The sequence below is a fragment of the Malaclemys terrapin genome, chromosome 4, assembly GCF_027887155.1.
Source record: "Malaclemys terrapin pileata isolate rMalTer1 chromosome 4, rMalTer1.hap1, whole genome shotgun sequence".
Classification (NCBI taxonomy): Eukaryota; Metazoa; Chordata; order Testudines; family Emydidae; genus Malaclemys; species Malaclemys terrapin.
Window position 1 is genome coordinate 103,673,565 of NC_071508.1, and position 16,147 is coordinate 103,689,711.

The 16,147-nt window shown below is 40.8% G+C and overlaps 1 long non-coding RNA gene across 1 annotated transcript; it reads left to right on the plus strand.

Moving 5' to 3' along the window:
• The first annotated feature begins 357 nt into the window (after positions 1 to 357).
• Positions 358 to 10,654, plus strand: LOC128836665 (uncharacterized). The gene is made up of 4 exons (XR_008444821.1): positions 358 to 504; positions 5,126 to 5,841; positions 9,567 to 9,597; positions 9,761 to 10,654. It is a non-coding gene; the product is annotated as an uncharacterized LOC128836665 (long non-coding RNA).
• Positions 10,655 to 16,147: the final 5,493 nt, after the last annotated feature.

Genomic DNA, 16,147 nt, shown 5'->3' on the forward strand with positions numbered 1-16,147 from the left:
TAGGTATCAGTTATTTTTCCATACATTTGTATTTCTCTTGTGCTTTGACTATGAGTAAAGTGTGTTTGCATTAGAAATTCCTTTGCAAAATCTGTGTGTTATTTGCTTTAACTGTCACAAAGTCCCCAAAGTGTTAAACTGTAAACTGGAGTACCCACAACAGTGGTACTCAGGAGAGGGTGTGTGTGATGGGGCAGAGTGGCCCCGCACTGGTACAGCAGGGGTTAACCCTTTTCTCCTAGCAGAGGAAGCCATGCTCCAGAAGCTCTGCTGGGCATGTTCCAACTGGAGATCAGATATAAAAGCCTGCAGATCAGCTCAGTCTGGGCTGACTGCTGGAGGAAAAGGACGCACGCCGCTAGCTCCTGCAGAGGGAGGGCCTGTGAGCCAGGATCCGGGAGGCAGCCAAGCCAAGCCAAGGCACTACCTGAGACCCCGATGGAGGGCATCACTGGGGAGGAACAGACCAGAGGATCCCCTGCCACAGAGAAACTGGTATTCATGGTAGGAAGTGACCCAGGGGAACTATAGAGATAAACGGCTTTAAAGCTGTATTGATGCTTGGTGTGTTGCGGGCAGATCCCTGCTGAGTGAGTGGCAAGGAAAGCTTGCTGCTACCAGTGCCCTGGGTCAGGGCTCGGTGGAGAGGGTGGGCCCAAGGCCCCCTACACCCTCACCCCCAAACAGTGAGGGGTCTTATATGGACTCTGACCGCTAGGCTGCGCTACCCTGCTCGAAAGGGGGTTTATATGGACTCTGGCTGCTAGGCTGCGCTACTGCTCCAGACAGGGGGACAGTAGACAGACTGGAAGGCTGAGAGACTATAACAGGCCACCTGCAGAGAGGTGGCCACAAGGACTGTAGAGTGGTGAGGCGCTGTCACCCCATCCTACCCCTGCCACAAGGGGGTGCTGCGGTGCTAGTGTGGTTAAGCTAATGGGGAGATTTGGGTGGGTCAGAACTGGTCTTGAGGCCTAGGTTACACAGACCGCAGGAACCCACTTTCCAAAAAGGAACACCAGCATTAGAATCTGTATGCTAGGAGTGTGCCTGAAAGGCCAAACTGAGACAATGTCTGAACATTGGTAAAACCCAGTGGGGTTAAAAATAGAGCTGGGTGACATTTTTCATTTCAAAACTTTTTTTGCTGAAAATTAAAGATTCAGGTCAACTGAAACTTTTTATGAATTCATGTCAAATTCACCAAATTATTTTTGTTTGAGGATAAAACTGAAAGATACACACACACACACACACACACACGAGTTAAAATGTTTAATTTCAACATTTTTGAAATGAAACATTGAGTATTTGATCTGAAATGACTTTTCTATTTGAAATTTATTTCAATTTTATTTTTTTAAAAGTAAAATAATGTTTTAAAAAGCTCAAATTAAACATTTCATTTTAGGTCAAATGAAACATTTTGTTCAATCCCAAATGAGTTTTTTTTTTTTTTAACTTTTCAGGTCAACATGAGGCAATTTTGGGAGGCTGTTTGTTCTGTTATTCTATGGCCAGTATTTTTGTGGAAAAATTGGAAAGAGTCCAATGGAGGGCAACAAAAATGATTAGGGGTCTGGTGCACATGACTTATGAGGAGAGGCTGAGGGAACTGGGATTGTTTAGTCTCCAGAAGAGAAGAATGAGGGGGGATTTGATAGCAGCCTTCAACTACGTGAAGGGGGGTTCCAAAGAGGATGGAGCTCGGCTGTTCTCAGTGGTGGCAGATGACAGAACAAGGAGCAATAGTCTCAAGTTGCAGTGGGGGAGGTCCAGGTTGGATATTAGGAAACACTATTTCACTAGGAGGGTGGTGAAGCACTGGAATGCATTACCTAGGGAGGTGGTGGAGTCTCCTTCCTTGGAGGTTTTTAAGGCCCGGCTTGACAAAGCCCTGGCTGGGATGATTTAGTTGGAAATTGGTCCTGCTTTGAGCAGGGGGTTGGACTAGATGACCTCTTGAGGTCCCTTCCAACCCTGATATTCTATGATTCTATGATAAACCGAAAAAATCAGTTTTAATCACACAGCTTTACTTAGAAGCATATGAGATCCACGGTTGGGGTCTAACACAGCAGCCTGGTGATTGTCCACAAAGGGGAACTCTGCCAGGGCTGTAACAGATGTAGGGAATATGGAAACCTTGGATAAGCATCAGCAGGCTGTGTTTCCACTGAAGATATGTCTTTAAAAAAGAAGCTGATAGAATAACTCCTCCTTTTAACTGAAGGGCACATCATTTATCCAGAAAATACCTGGGCTACATTTTTTGGGACTGGCATTGCTGTCTCTTGCATCATTTTTCCCCCTCACTCCTTTAGATCTGTTTAATTTGAGAGTTATTCTTAGCTAATACAGATGTAAGTGGCACAGATTCAGCACCCGGAACAGGAATGCAAGACTGAAACAGTTGATTTTTTTGTTTTCTGATTTGGCTTATATTCTAACTATGCTGTTTCATGAAACATAAATACCAATAACATTTAAAAAAAAACTATAGTAAGCTGTTTTAAGGAAGGCATGTTACTACAGAGTATTAATGACTATGTAAACTTTTTTCCTTCTGAATGGATATAAACAGATATGGAACAACCTCATTTTAGCTTTTTTCACATTATAAATTCATTTTTCTCTCTGCAAAATGTCACTCTCTCTCTAGCAGCTTAATCCCAGGAGGTCTGGTAACTGCAATTACTGCATTTAAATATTCCACATATCTGTCAAGACTCAAAAGAATTCTGTGGTGTCAGTTTAAATATAAATATATATATAATTCTAGTTAATAATCATCACTTCAAGTCAGTTTTGAAAACTGTATTACTCACTCAATATCTGTGTTGTGTTGTGTATGGGTGAAGCTTATGTTGCAATTTTATCTATTGATTTATTGGCTAAAAAACTAGCCATACTGATTCTGCCAATTGTAAGTGTCCCTGTACAGAGTTTCTCACAGAGGTAAACTTGTCAATATCATTTTTCTCTAATCAGTCAAGAAAAAAGTGCCAGAAATTGCTTAACTTTCTACTCAGAACTCTAAGTGATGCTGGAATTTTTATATAAATACTCTATTTCAAGCATTTTCTAACAAAACACATTACAAGTTGTTCATTTCTATTTTCTTTCCTTCTAAAGAGACCTTTTATATTTACCAGTGTCCATACAGAATGTTGATACCTTTTTGTTCTTCTTGTGCCTTTTGCTGCAAGTGCTAATTCTGTACATTTTGTAATGACACCTTGTAAACTTCCTGAATGACTATGCAATGAAGATCAAGGATTTTAATGGTCCAGAAACTACAACCACAATTTTGATCCAAGATGGGTCATAAGGTTACTGTATTCACCTTTAAGTTAGATGTGTCTATGTACCTATATTTATTTATCCTACTAAGTAGCCCTTCCAGTGAACATAAAAGTGTAATTATTTTTACAACAATGGAAGATTCAAGATGCTAGAACTAATATCCTTGTGCCCAGCAACCATAACTAGCACCAATGAATAGCACTTCAAGGCTTTTAATCTCCATGACAACCTTCCTCACATGCTTCCATAAAATACCACTTTGCATGCACACAAACATACTCAGTTATGCACACCTACTATGTGTTCATAAATATCACCTGCACTGCACACCAAAAAACCTGCTATTTAATATCACTGACTTCTTTCTCTTGCAACATCAATCAATCAGGAATCCATCTTAAAAGGAACTTCATTTGTATTCTTATACCTATGGTTCACTGTAGAATAAATAAATGAAAGATGAACAGATACTAAAATTGAAAATTATTTCAACTTTAAATATGGAGAAGGCCACTTCTGTGCCTTTTGCTGTGTTAGGCAAACTGAAGAATGTCCACCCCCTTCACAGTCTAGTCCCAAGGGAACAAATGTTTTAGAAAACCTGCATATCTATAAGAGTTGGCACAAACATAGTGACCTAAAGTTTTGTTGATTTGTGCCTGAATTCTGTCTAGGATCAGGAGAAATAACTGCCTTCAAGGCTGAAAACCACTTAATTGGCCACAAAGTAGATAAACCTACCTATTCAAACATATTCCATCACAAAGGGGAAATAGTTTTGGGCGTTGTGTACAAAACACTGAGTAGATTTTGTCAGCTAGGATCTAATTACATATTGATGTGAATATGGACAACACCAAGTATTGGAAAAGTCATGTGACTAGCTGCTTAAGAATGATTCTAAAATAAAGGTTCACTTAAAGCTAGGTTTAGCAGATCTAGGAAATGGGGCTTCACAGGATCTGCCTATGCAGAACTCATTGCAGCCTAAGGGCCTTAACGGACATTAGTCACCATTTGGCCAGCTGATGCCTAGTAATGCTACAGTCATGCAATTTCTAATTTATGTTGGTAAGACCCAGTTGGCCAGTACCAGAACCCATGTACTATGAGGTTCATCAGCCATGAAATCTGCCCTTTGCACCAAAAATTTATTCCAGAAACTATGTTTAAAAGAAAAATTCTAGCTCTTCTGGTTGTGCAGAAAACTTTCCAAGTTTGAACTGAAAGCAACCAATGTAGTGTTGTCTGTCTGACTCTGCAGACAGCCTTAAACAGTTGCTCTGAGATGTGTTAATTTCCCCCCTTCATCTCATATGGGATGTTAACTCTGACCCCTAAAAGTGGCAATATTAATGTTAATATTACCTTTCACTGATGATCATATTAGCATAAGTGGCCAGGCAATGAACTTTTCTGTAATGCAAAACAATCTCTTACACTTTCCCAGGTTTCAAAAGCCCCACATCCCTAAAATCTCCAATCTTACTCTCCACCCTCCACCCCATCTACACTACAGCGATGTGTTTTAAATATGAAATTCTGCAGCACATTGAAATGTAAAATAAGTTGAACTTGCTTAATTACATTCTAAAAAGGAATGTTGTATTCTTCTATTGTTCATTTTCAGACTTCATTCAATGAAAGCACAGATTTCACTGCATTGTTGCTAAGATTTCCTCTCACAGCCTATTCCTCATCTTATTATTTCCCCTCGTGGAGTAATTCCTTTATAGGTTCATATTGGACCAGAAACTCTTACATATTTAAATAAGATGTTTATGCCTTGCCCATATCTCCATATCACTTTCCATTTCAGGGTGATCACCAGTTCTGCATCTTTCTCAACTGCTCCCAAGGGCTCTTCCCTTTCAACCATTACTAGAAACCCCTCAGAATCATCTTGTGGAGGCCATAGGATCTGGGGCTCACAGAACTTCTACAAAATAGACTGTATAGATGTGCCAACCTAGTGGACTTGGCATTCTCTGAAACATTGGCTTAGTATGATCAGAGTGCCTTGCCAGCAGAGTTCATCTATGGGGATTTCTGGCTCTATCCTTCCCTTTCACTCCACAAGCTGTTTTGGCTATATGTTATAGGACAAAATGGGGCACATCTTAAGTGTCTCCTGGGCTCCAATGAATAAGGAGAAAGACTCTTGACTGAAGAAGAGGAGATGTTCCAGACTGCAAGTCCTCTGGAAACCAGAGAAGTCATTGTGATTTGGATCTCAAGGGGGGTATGTAGTGGAGAGGAAAAAAACCGAGCTCATACCATGTGCATGTGTCTCAGAAGCTGAGAGGATGTAACAGCTGGTAGCAGTTGCCTGAAATACTCCACACTATAAACAGGTGTTGATTCTGCTGCAAAAGGGTTAAGTGGGTTTTGCTGACACTGTGAGACAAATGACCCATGATCTCATCATGATCCAAGGGAGATGGGAATGGCTTTCTGAGGGAGAGAAGATCTCGGGTGTGGGCTGTGCAGTTCTAAAGAAGAAACCCTAATAGCAGCTAAGCCTGCAGAAAAGAGGTAAGCTATTCTTTGTTATGTTACTATTTTTTCTTTATTAATTAAGAAGATGGTGAGTTTGGACTTCGTCTGTGCAATGGGGTGTCCACCCAGCACAAGCCCTGAAGAGGTTAAGCAGCTAGGTGGGCCAATTAACCACCTAGGTTGCACCTGAAGGAGGAGCCAGAGGGAAAGGGCTAATTAGAGATGCAGCTCAGCTGGACATGAACAGGAGGGGCCTGTATAAAGCCCACAATCTGAGAGTAGACGAGAGCTTCAGAGAGGGAAACTGCAGTCACTATTGGGGTGAGAGAAGGTAAGGTAGGAAGTAGTCCAGGGATCCAGCAGTAAAATTCTGGACTGTTCAGACCTTGATTGCTTGTTGTAAGGTTCCTGGGCTAGAACCCAGTGTAGGGGGTGGGCTGAGGTTCCCCTCCCAGCCACTGGGCAGTGGCGCCATTATGTGGTAGTGGATCCTGAGAGATTTTGATGCCCCAGAAGGGGAGGATTATAGTGTAGAGCCACTGTGACAACCTGGTGTACGGACCCATTTGTACAGCAGGTTGACAAAGGTGCCTGTTTGCATGTGATTGTTTTTGTGATAAGGTATTTATCCACTTTATTGATAAAAGCTTATTTCACATAGGCTGTAGCAGAGCCATCAGATGGTAACAACTTTTTGTCACAGCCAGTACTGGGAAGTGATATAATAATAGGCTTTATGTGGCATTACCAGATCCCTTGATTTGTCAAGAACCTGTACAAGTGTCACATTTTGGGGTGCAACCCAGACCAGTGAAAGGTTGTGTCACTGCCTGCCCTGTACTCCTGAGTGCCTTAAATGCTCTGCTGCTGTGGCTCACAGCAGCTGGGACACCAACAACCAGCAGACAAGCATGCAGTTCCCTGAGTGTCTGTGTACTGTGCATCCCTGGTTCAGTGCTCGACCCCAGCAACCTTTCTGCAACACAATATCCCATCCTAGTCTCCACTAGCCTTGGTAACTTGCAGGGTAACTCCAGCATACCTCCTGGCCTACATTTCCCCAGAACCATCTGTCCTGAAATATCCAACCCACTCCTGGAACTCTCAGAGAATTAATAAGGTTTGTTGTTCCTTTAAAGAGACCAAAGCACAGCTTACTGCTTTAACTGGAAGTAATAATCACTTCAATACAAACACAGCACTGGGTTAGTTTAGATTAAAAGTAAAACAAGTTTATTAACAAAGGACCATGGATTCAGTCATACTAAACAGAAGGAATTTAAAGTAAAATGGGTTACAAACAAACTAACATAAAAATATGCTTTCTAGTGGCTAAGACCTAACTTAACACGCTACAACCTTGGTTGAAGGGAGATTTCTTACCAATCTTTTTCTTTCTGGCTATGGGTGACCTTTTTCTCGGTCAGGGCCTTCCATGGAAGTACAAGGTGATGGTTTCCTTTCTCTTCCTAGGTGAAAGATCTTAGCCTAAGAAGCTTTCTCACATATATTCAGTTCCCAGAGACTTCAACCTCCTTGGTTGAAGGGTCCAACTTCCTCTGCTTGCAAAAACTCTGGCCTCTGGTGTCTGTCTAGTGATAGATGTGAAATGACTTCTTCTCCTTCCTTATGTCTTCTAAAACTTACTGTTTTTTTTCCCAGACATAGGGTTACCATTCGTCCGGATTCCCCCGGACATGTCCGACTTTTTGAGCTAAAAATAGCATCCGGGGGGAATTTGTAAATGTCCGTACTTCCTCCTTCCCCCCATGCAAAGCGTGCGCGGCTAACAGGGCAGCCGGCCGGATGGTGCCACTTACATGGGGCTCCGACAGCCAGAGAGAGCCCCTCCTCTGCTTCCCCTGCAGCAGAGATCACTCCCTCCCTCCCTGCATTTGCAGATCGCCTCCGGCAGTTTGGAGCTCCTCCCCCGCTCCTCCTCCACTGCTGCCCAGCGTGCTGGGACGAACGGCTCAGGCTGTTCCTGAGCAAGCTCACACAGACATTAGGCGAAGGCCAACAACAAGGGGGCCAGGAGGTCAGAAGGGGCAGGGAGGTTTTGGAGGGGGCAGTCAAGAGATGGGGGGGGGTCAGGAGTTGGGGGGACTTTCGGGGGGAGGGGTGGATAAGGTTTTGGGCAGTCAGGGTACAGGTAGGGAGTAGGGTCCTGGGGGGCAGTTAGGGTGGGGGGGATCTTAGGAGGGGGCAGTTAGGGGACAAGGAACGGGGGGGGGAGTTCTGGGGGCAGGGCTGTCAGGGGGCAGGAGAGGGGAGAGGGATCAGAGCAGTCAGGGGACAGGGAGCAGAGGGGTTTAGATGGGTCAGGAGTTCTGGGGGGGGCTGTCAGGGGGTGGGGAGTGGTTGGATGGGGCGTGGGAGTCCCAGGGGTCTGTCTGGAGGTGGGGGTGTGGATAACGGTTGGAGCAGTCAGGGTACAGGTAGGGGGTAGAGTCCTAGGGGGCCAGTTAGGATGGGGGGAGGGTCTTAGGAGAGGGCAGTCAGGGGACAAGAGGCAGGCAGGCTTAGGTAGGGGGTGGAGTCCTGGGGGGCAGTTAGGGGCAGGGGTCCCAGGAGGGGGCAGTCAGGGGACAAGGAGTGGGGGGGGAGGGTTGGGGGTTTTGAGGGGGGTGGGAAGTGGGAGGGGCAGGAGTGGGTCTAGGGTAGGATGGGGGCGGGGCTAAGGCGGGGCTCCTCCCGTCCTCTTTTTTGCTCGCTGAAATATGGTAACCCTACCAGACGCAGGATGGCCTCATGCTGTTCTTCCCTTCCTGTAGATTCCCCATCTCCCCGCTGGTGCATATGTTTTTAGTCACGCCGTACTTAATTTTGCTGGAGACAAGTAAATAGCTTCCCACCTGTCTGGGAGAGAGCCTGTTTATCAACTTCCCTTAACCTTTAGGCACCTACTCTAAAGCATAATATAAGTGAGTATTCATAATTTCTCATATATTGTTAATGCATATATTACTTGATACTTTTATAATATAGTAATATTGTATACAATCAGTTGATTCAATTGCTTATCGTTTTGAGGTTCAGACCCCTTGTCTTTATAGCCCAGATAAGGTTTCTCTCTCTTGCTGGGTTGTAGATGCCATGCTGTCTTCTCCCCTGCTTGCTAGTTTTGTTTATCTTGTATGCAAATAGCCCTTCATTGTCTGACCAGGCAGAGACAGACAAGCAAATACACATTCCTTTGTCTAGGGCAGACTGTGCTTATGTTGCTTGCTAAACACGTTTTAAGAACATAATTCTAGCACATATATAAAATTCTTTGTACACATCCCATACATCAAGCAAGAATATTAATGATCGGTAATTTATTAATCTTCCAGTGATATTTTACGTGACACCTTTTAGATACAAATTATGACAACAATGTGTTAGGAATAGTAAGTATGTCAGGCCTGACAATAGCTGCTAACATAGAGTAGGGGTCTGCCAATGGACCTGTGTCACAACAAGGAATTAGTTCAAAGATTTGATTATTATGCTGTCTTCCAGTTTATCCATAAGAATAAGTATCTTTAAGTGTACCAGTGCTTCACTTTAAGAATCTTTATATGGCTACCTTATTAATGTTTGCATTGTGCAACTAGCCCTCAATCAGAGATCGTTTTTATAGAATCCCTGCTGGCACTTACAGGACCATCAATTAATTAATCAAAGAATTTCCTACTGCTTTTTATTGCCTTATTATATTCCTGTAAAAAAAAATTACACACTGTACCTCATCAGATATGCATGCTTTCTTTTTTCAGAGTATTGCCTCTGGAGAACAAAAAGTTTTAGGTAAGGAAAGATAAAGCTTGAAGCTATAGTTTTTTAAACTATATATAATTACTTTCAATGGAAAAAAATCATAATGAGAATAGCTTTATTGTCATATTTGTACTAGTGGGTGTGAGGAGTGATTTAACTTACAGGTACTGATTATGTAATTGTATTGATACAGGGCACACAGCCTACCCTGCCTACTGAATCATCTCGACTGACAAGAGGAGGTGTGAAAACTCTGCCTGCTTCTATTCTGCCACATATTCCAAGCTTTACAAAGGAGAGAGCTTTTTTCACAGGTGGGGATTATTGAGCCATTAAAGCTCTTGATCACAGCTATGAATGCATAAAGAGGACATGTCAATTCCATGTGGTATAACTTAGAAATTAATTGGGTGGTGAAACCAAGCAGCCCATATGATGACTGTCTCATCAGATACACAATATAGGCTGACTATCAGAGCCTACCTGTGGTTTAAAAATAAAGTTGTAAACATTACAAAATTGTGCTGACATACAAGTTACTGATTCTGAAATGTTCCACTTTGTTCATGTTTTACCTCTTTAGGATAGAATTGTTGCATAAACCCATCTATTTATTTAGATGTGAAGAGACACCACAAACTATTATGGTTTTAGCTACATCAGTGTGTATTAAAGTAATTAGACTGTGTATTTTTAAACGTAAGGCCCTGCAGCAATAGTTAATTAAAAGAACATGAATTTAGAGTCTGCAGAATAATTGTGCCTAGGACAATACTTGACCAAACATAATTAGCTGAATTTAGATAAATTCTCAATGTGGCTTTCAGCAACCTGAATAGAAAAATCATACACTTCACTGGGTATAAATAGGTTTGAAATGAACATTTGGAATGTATGAGAATATTTTGCAAGAATAATATACCCAGGATTTTAGACTATGTAATAAAGTGTAGGCTCTTTGACTCAAGAAAAATCTGTTTTTCTATTCTGCTTTTATTTGCTGATTTTTGGTTAAATTTCTTTCAGCAGATATAAAAGATGAAGGAAAGCAAAAAGAATGAGATTTAAATAAAGGAAAAGTATTATATTCAGTATTTTCAGTTCTTTACTAGGGATAATTAAAGATAAATGTTACGGTATTGTATTTGTTCAAATAGCAATACAAAAACACATTTCTGTCATGTTCACTAATAGACTTTCAAGCTGTATTTTCCTCAATTTTATCTTATTTTCCTGGTACTATTTAAGCTATTAATTGCTCCAAAGAGTGCTTTTTTTTTAATCTTAAATAAGACAAATCCCAAAATTACATTTTATTTAATTTACAGCAAGAGTAATGTTAAGAGTTCTGCTATTTTAAAATAAATGAATAGTTAAGACTGCAGTACAAAATAAAGTTCTAAAAGCATTAAGCAGTTGGCCTGGAAACAGAAACATTAAGAATGACTGGATTTTATTCTTCTTCTTAAAGAGAAGATGAAATAATAGCATGCTGAAGAGCTAATTAAGAAAAATTCAGTGTTGCTAATAGATTTGTCCACTAGTGGTGATATTTGCAACGTGGTGAAAGAGTTTCCTTTTCAAATGGTGCAGTTTCACTCATTTTGCCAGAACTGAAGTGGTTTTCTCCTGCAAACTCTAAGCCAACCTAAATCTGAGCTAATAGGGGGAGTGTATAAAGGGAGCTCCTTCCTCTCCTCTACCGCTCATGCACAAAAGGAAACCATAATATATCTGCAGCATATTGAGTCTCAGACTCCAACCACTGTGACAAGGGTTCAGCAGCTACATCCCAGATACATGCTGCTGAGCCAGGTCTGATAGCAGAGGGCCAGGGAACACTGCCCATGAAGAGGACACAGGTCAGGATACACATCACATTGGGTGATGGTTTTTGACAGCAATAAGCTTTTTTGTATTTTTTTTATACCCATTATTACTTCAGACAAAGTCCTAGGAAAACAAGCTGGCTTCTCTTCTGATTAGTGCATCATCAACAAAACTAAGTTTCAGATGCAAAATCTTCTATTAATCATGATGCCCTAGCTGAAAATGATGCATCCTGACTTTAAGATCTCAGATGAAGTTTGTGGGACTTGACAGCATCTTTTTACTTCTATACTGACCACATTACTATCTCAAAGTTATTGGCAATCATGGAGCCCCATAATAACAAGTTGCTTTTCAGACCAGTATATAACACCACTTTAAAATGTATGATTGTGGCTATATTTTTATTTTCATGTTTCACATTGTAATGCCCTCATGGAAAAATCCTTCAGAATTTAATAAGGATGAAAGCAATAGGATGCTATTGAAATTACTCTTCTAAAAATGTCAACTTCCTATTTTTAAAAATAATGAATTTAGATAAAATAATTGTCTATTCACTATAGAAGTAAATGGAGGCTTATATTCCAGATATAAAATTTAATAGGTGTGTTTACAAATTCTGTAGACATGATGGACTTTCTCTGCCCTGTGCTGATTGGGTGTTTGCTCTAACCTTCCACCTACCCATCCCTCACAGTCTCTCTACCTCATCTTCAATCCACACCTGCCCGGCCCCTCTTACCTAAATCTACCCTGCCCTGTCCTCCTCACCTTCCTGTCCTTCAGTGTCCTTTCTCCCTTCAATTTTCTTTCCATTTAGCTTATCCCTTTCTAACTACCTGCCTCCCTCCCACCCTCACAATAGAAATAACATGCCCTTTGCTTCCACCATATTGTTCACTCTGCTTGTGTAATAATATTCTCTCCCCCACTCTGGGATTTGTCTTGTATATTTAGGCTGCAAGCTCTTTGGGGCAGGGATTGTACAAAACACAGAGTAGCTGACAGTGACTAGCACAATGGGGCCCCACTCTTGGTTGGTTCTTAGGCATTATTGTATTAAATATGTTTAATAGTTTCTATTAAATTGTGTAATTTTCATGAGGGAAAAAGTTTAATAAAATTGTAAAAAAAATCAAAAGAATAGATGATGGGATCATACAAGTGATAGGTGATTTATTTAAATTATCACATTCCACTTAACGACTGCAACAGTGATCATAATCATTTTGCAATTCTGTATAACTGTATCTACCTAGAATAATTTAGAAAATCATTAGCTCCATCTAGTGGTAACTATGTATAATTTTCACTTACTTCATGAGCTCTATTCAAGGCTTTGGTTCTAATTTGTTACATTTGAGGAAACAATAATGGATAACAGCAATTAACTGGAGTGATATATGAACAGCTGTTTTATACCTTTTGATAGCATGAAAAATACGGTGAATTTTAACTGTTAGATTTTAATTTGCTATAGAACACATCTCAAAGAACTGAATTGATCAGAGAGCTGGTAATAAGGAGATGGAGGCTTTCTCCTCAGGCCGGGGTCATTGGTTCAAATCCAGACTAGTATGGTATAACTGAAACGCCTTAACATAATGTGTGAAATGAAATGGTGGCTCTAGTTCATTTCCTAGTAGCTAAGTTTACATCACAAAAACCACCCTCACATCTGTCACAAATACCAACAATGGTTGACAGTCTCAAAAGATAACACAAACACTTAGTGGACCAGAGAACGTGAACTACCTATCCACTTATTTCTAGGATAGGATTGAGTCAAAGTGGCAGAGCAGTAGTGAGACACTTGCACTCCCACTGCCCAGGCCCCAACTATCCTGTAAAAAAGAGAGGATTCGTAGCCCTGGGAACTCAAGTCTCTCACCTTTCTCAAGCATTAAATCCATATACAACTATTTTGAGCTATATCCAGGTTTATGCGGACATGATAACTTGAGGATGCCTCCTGTTCATGAAGTATTATACTGACATGGAATTATCTCAGTCAATTGTCTGTGCAGGGGCTGTACAAGCACTGACGGGTGAATGAGCAGGTTTTCCCAAGGAAGGAAGAAAACAAGGGAGAGAAACCAAAACAATAGGAATGAGGCAAAATAAAGACCAGAACTATTTTTAATAATGTGGAGTTTGGGTTTTTTTTAACAATGTTTTTAATAACTTTCAATAGTCTGATAGCCCATTTTTGTTAGTGATTTCCTATAAATAGTGAACAGGAAAGGTGAGAAGATGGAGAGGAGAGTAACTTAGGGATGACACAAAAAGTACCCAGTACTCTCTTCCTTGACCTCTGAGAGGAAGGAGTAAACTCTCTGAAGCACTAGTCGTTACACCTCTGCAAGACCCTAGAGTCATGTCAGTAATACCCTATGATCAGCAGTATGAAAAGCTGCTCTTAGTTATAATAGAGTTGGCATGAACACCTTACCTTGGTCCACAGCTAGAAGGAGATGAGTCATCACTAGCTGAAATCAGGCTGATCGGGATCATAACATCTGTGGGATCTAAGCCCCAGCTTGATTTGGCTCATCACCACTTTATAATTTATTATATTGTATTAGAACCGAAGAGCCCCAGCTCCATTGTATTAGATGCTGAACAAAAAGTCTGTCTCAAAGAACTCTCAATCTTCTGTTACCTAACCTAAAAATTGGAGGTTTGAGACAGGTTGGTAATTGGACAGATTGTTACTGTCCAGAGATGTGTTTTGAGCAAGGACCAACCTACAGCCTGTTTGCCAATCTGAAGGAAGATGTTGGCAGTCCAAATCAGTGAGGAGCTCATTTTCTCTTTCCTGGTTTTAATCAGCTGTGAAGGACACAGAACTATCTCATAAACTTTGCAGATCTAATAGCCTAGATGAACAAAACTATCCTTGCTTTTACCACAGTAAAGAATGTATAAATTCACTGGTATAAAATTACTGGACTAGAAGAAAGTCTTCTGCCACTAGCATTCTGTCTTCCTCCCATACCACTTTATTTGTTGAGATCATCTCTTCCAGGGTGGTCTGTGAGAACAATGTGAGGGAGAAGGCATCTAAGTGCCACTATTATCAATGGCTGTGGATGGATCCCAGCTTGTTAAATGTTCCACTAGACCACTGAGAGAGTAACTTAATAGCTGAGTAGGAAATGCCCTCAAAGTATTCTGGAATTCCACAGAGTCCCTCTGTCTCTGAGGGAGGACCACAGAAACAGTGAGAAGTCCTGTAGTCTAAAAGAGGATTAATTATTGCAGATCTATAAAGTTACATATCCAGTCTAGAAACCCACTTGTATTGTATTCTGCATTTTGAGAGGAGAAAGTACTTCAGCTATACATCTTCTCTGACCACTGTCATCACTAATACGTAGGTCAGCTTACCATTTATTTTTAATGTGCATTACTATAGACCTATGAAATTCAGAACCTAAGACAGGAGAGATTGTTTCATTGCAACAAGTGATGCTGATAGTGTTGTAAGAAACAGTGTTTTATTTAGCACACTAAAAAGGCCAGCATTACAGGCTGAAGCTTTGCTGTTTGTCTTCAAGCCACTACCAAGAGCAAGCCCTTAGGTATTCCTGATCCTATAATCTCACAATAACATATACCCCTCCTGAAATCTGATCCTCATTCTCCAGTTCCACTAACATCACAGAGATCATAGAATGAAAAACTTTGGGGAAAATGCCTAAACTATATAAGAGCCATTTTGATATGTAGCATTTTTGAGACTTGTTATAAAATAAGTCTTTGTCTACACTAGCACTTTTGTCGGTATAATTTATGTTGCTCAGGGGTGTGAAAACACCCCTCTGAGCAACAGAAGTTACACTGACAGAAGCACTGCTGTGGATTGTTACATAGCTCATTGGGGGTGGTTTAAATATGTTGACAGGAGAGCTCTCTCCAGTTGGCATAGACCAGCTATGCAGAAGATCTTACAGTGGTGCAGCTGCATTGGTATAGCTATGCTGCTGTAAGGTCTCTAGTGTAGACATGGCCTATATCTTAAAATACAAAGTTTTTATTGGTAAGTATTTGAATGTTTGACAAGGATGAATGCTATATTCCCTCATCAGTGATCCAAAAGAATGTATTTGAGAACCAAAATAAAAATCTCCTGCTATTTTTAATCCTCGTCTATCCAATTTTTGGTGGTTAGGTAATTTGTAATGTGCAGGAGATGTGGGTGACTATGAATTGGGTTTGTGAGCTTCTGATCTAAATCTTTGCAATTATATAATTTGTCTCCAACATTTAATGATATTACATCTCAGCCATCGTATTTACTCATGTTTATTTCATGCCCCCATTATAATGAAAAAAGAAATGGAAAATTAGACAGTGAAATACTTGCTTTAATGTTTATATAACCAACACACCTCCTGGGTGTGGTGGAGAGAGCACAAGAGAGCTAGCTAGTTAGCTCTACAGTCTTAGCTAAGAGCCAGTAGACTTTTAGCTCATGCAGTAGAGACTCATTCATTTAGCTTCCCAGATTGGATCCTGCCTACCAAGGACCGGGGTCTGTCAGCGTTACATTAACAGCTAAGCTTATGCTTACAATATAATAGTCATTAATAGATTTAAGCTGCAGTCTAGGCATTTGAGAGATGGAAATTTAACCCCATGTGGCTGCTTCAGCAGCAATAAGTATTTTATGTTAAGATCTGGCTCTTTACATTTCCAGCAAAATATTATAGCAAAGAACAAAATTTCTTTCTCTGTAGATACA